The sequence below is a fragment of the Rhinopithecus bieti genome, unplaced genomic scaffold (assembly GCF_001698545.2).
Source record: "Rhinopithecus bieti isolate Rb0 unplaced genomic scaffold, ASM169854v2 scaffold_574, whole genome shotgun sequence".
Classification (NCBI taxonomy): Eukaryota; Metazoa; Chordata; class Mammalia; order Primates; family Cercopithecidae; genus Rhinopithecus; species Rhinopithecus bieti.
Genome location: NW_016803605.1, coordinates 1,847,765 through 1,851,690, shown reverse-complemented (window position 1 = coordinate 1,851,690; position 3,926 = coordinate 1,847,765).

Sequence of the window (3,926 nt, the reverse complement as noted above, 5' to 3'; positions counted from 1 at the left end):
AGACCAACTTTTGAATAAAATATGTGGTCCCTGAAGAATTATTCCTGATTTAATTTTTATCCAGTGTTGCAAACCAGGTTTCATATGTGACTCTTTTGTAAGGAGTTTCAGTACATCCCTTCTGCAACCCATGCCTATCTTATTTATCCCCAAGCTTCTAAGGTCAATATAGGATCCTACTTTTTTCAAGTGCTATTGATTAGTTGCCTGTTTAGACTTTTGCTATATGAATTATAATTTTAAAAATGATAATCAAAATATAATATTGAACACAATTTAGGGCATTATGTCATAAATATTTACTAAGACAATGTTTGCATTTCATAATCTATAATACATATTGATTTTAGTATCACATTTACAGTTTGATTCTGACTAATTAGCACAGATTTATAAAAGAAACTTTATGGGATGCTGAGACATGAATAAAAACAACTTTATTCCTTTGGGAAGGACAGCCCACATGCTAAGAAGATGATACTGCACATTGTTATAGCCCGAAGGGCCCTCTTTCCACAGGGGAGCAGTGAAGAGTAGAGGTTGCCCATGTGGATTCCCAGGTCAGATAGATATGGATTCAGATCCAAGATCTGCTGCTTGCTACCCAAGAGACCATGGACTGTAGATTCTTTAGGTCTCAGGGTTTTTGTTTGTTGTCTGTTTTCCATTTCCAAAACCAGAAAATGGTAGGATATTTTCTGTAAGACGGCGGTGGTGAGTAAATGTAATTATATGTCTAAAGCTTTGAGCATGAAAGCTTGGCACACATTTAAGTAAGTGCTTGATAAACGTTAATTCTTACAAATATTAGTATCATTTAGATTTAGATTGCTGAGTTAGTTGGAAATCATCATGTGAGGAATCTCTGTTCTCAAAAGAGGTTATTATCATTAGAATGCGAACTGTTTTCAAAACAGCTAATTGACCATTTTATTCAGAAGCACCATCTGCTACTCATTAGGGTCTAGGTTGTTGTCAGCTCAGGGGTGCCCATATATGAGTTGATAACCCTATTTCAGTCTTGGTTGTTGAATCCTCAGTGTCTGGTGTTGACTATCAGGTATCTGCATCTCTGAAAGTAATTTTCAGTAGTGAGTTTTTAGTTAGGTTCTCTGGTTACAGTTCTGGATAATTAACACTAAAATGACACTTGTCGGGAAGGCTTTGGCTCAGATAATTGAGAGAAGTGAATGTTGAACAAGATTCAAGAAGGGAAGAGCTGGGAGACCCCAATGTCTGGATTTCATGTGCCTTTTCTCCAAGCACATCCATTGTGTGTCTTGGTCTCAATCCCCTAGATGTCTTCAACATAATCTTCAATTGTCAGGAGAAGAGAACTTGATGAACCTTGCTTGGACCAAATGCCTTCACCGCTAGCTCAGTCAGCTATGGCGGTAAGTCAAGGACCTTGTAGTTTTACAGAAAAGGCCCCTGGTCAAATGTTTGTGAATGAAGCAACCATTCTGATGTTCAACAACGGGGTAAGTGTTGGCTTATGATGTCATTTTCGTCCATCCTGTGGCTCCCATACATCAGTGATCTTATTAGATACCTGTGATTTAAACCCACTACATCAGAATTCTATAGGAATGGGTTGTTTTTAAAGTTCTTCAGAGTTAATTTGGATGCTCAGTCATTGTAAAGAACTATCTTCATCCTACAAAGACTAGTGTTTTTTCTTTCCTTATCTTGGAATTTTTTCCAATTGCGACCCTGAAAATTGTTTCCAATAATGTTAGAATTTGCTTAAAAGATTGTGAAAGACGATAATCTGGATTGTAATACTGGGTCAAAGAGACCATACCAGGAGCCAACCATGCTAAATCTACAGAATTTGTAAAATGCCAAACTTTAAAATGCTGAATTACAGTGTTAAAACAAGTTCCATAATGTGACAAGGTCTACGTGGTACTTATTATTTTACACACATTTTCCTACACTTAGTATAACTGTCTGCTAATTACACACAATTGTTTTAAATTAGCTGATGTGTGTTTTATGTGATATAGCTTTATATCCTAAGCCAGAAAAAAAAATTCTGAGAGTGACAGTCTTTCTTCATTATTTCATCTCTTGTCCTACATAATTTTGTTTTAAGTTAGATTTTTATATTCAATTGGTTAAATAAGTTAAAGCAAAAAACGAACACTAGGAAAACAAAATGAGGGAGATGGCTTCAGACCAATTTATCCCAACAAGCAAAAACACTACCTGTTTTTTTTTAAAGCTTTTAAAAACAGTGACATGCAGGCTCTTCCATTTCTGTCTAGAATGCACCAATTTATACTAAACTATCTTTACTATTGAGAACAACAAAAGTATCTGACCCAAAACACAAAAGAGTGACATTTTAAAAGACAGCAAGGAACTCTCAAGGCTTCCAGAGCTGGAAAGATCAAGAAAGAGAGAATGCAACTTCATTAAGGTGAACCTAGAATTTTATGTTGTTGTTTTTTTCCTAAGACAGATATTAGATTTGTAAGTGGTGCAGGCCAGAGAGGCTGAATAGAAAATGTATAAAATGTAGAGTAGATGAGCAGAGATTTCAGTCATCTCACAGTGATGGGAACAAAATTGAGGTTATGGTAGCCATGGTAGGAATGAATTGAGGGGCCAACATAGGACAAACAGGAGGACTCCCTGTTTAATAAACAGTGGTGTGATAACTGGCTACTCATATGCCAAAGAACAACACTGGACCCCTACCTCGCACCATCTACAAAAATAACTCAAGATGTATTAAACATTTAAATGTAAGACCTCAAACTATAAAAATCCTAGAAGAAAACCTAGGAAATACCATTCTGGACATCAGCACTGACAAAGAATTTATGACTAAGTCCCCAAAAGCAATTATAATAGAAACAAAAATTGATAAGTGGGACCTTATTAAACTAAAGAGTTTCTGTGCAGCAAAAGAAACTATCAACAGAGTAAACAGACAACCCATAGAATGAGAGAAAATATTCACAAACTATTAATTCAGCAAATGTCTAATATCCAGAATCTATAAGAAAGTTAAGACAACAAGCAAAAAACAAGTAACCCCATTAAAAAAGTAAGCAAAGGACATAAACAGACACTTCTCAAAAGAAGACATACAAGTGGTCACAAAGCATATAACTCAATATCACTGATCATCAGCAAAATGCAAACCTAAACCACAATGAGATACCATCTCATGCCAGTCAGAATGGTGGTTATTAAAAAGACAAAGAAAATAATAGACGCTGGTGAGGCTACAGAGAAAAGGGAATGCTTGTACACTGTTTGTTGGAATGTAAATTAGTTCAGTCACTGTGGAAGGCCAGTTTGGAGATTTCTTAAAGAGTTAAAAACAGAACTACCATTTGACCCAGCAATCTCATTACTGGGTATATACCCAAGGGAAAATAAATAATTCTACAAAATTCTGTGGTATTAGCAGCATGCATATATGTTAATCACAGCAAGGACATGGAATCAACCTAGGTGTACATCAATGGTAGATTGGATTTTAAAAAAGTGGTATATACACACCATGGAATACTACCCAGCCGTAAAAAAGAACAAAATCATGTCCTTTGCAGTAACATGGGTGCAACTTGAGGCTATCATCCTAAGTGAATTAATGCTGTGACAGACAACCAAATACTACATATTCTCACTTGTAACTGGGAGCTAAATATTAGGTAATCATGGACATAAAGATGGCAAAAATAGAAACTGGGGACTTCCAGAAGTGGAAAGGGGAATAAGAGGAAGTGCTGAAAAACTACCTGTTGGGCACTATGCTCACTAGCTGGGTGACAAGAGCATTCGTAAACCAAATCTAAGTGTCACACATTATACCCACGTAACAAATGTGTACATGTACCCCCAAATCTAAAATGAAAGTTAAAATTATTAAAAACAATGCAACTCCACAAGAAGAAAAACATATATAA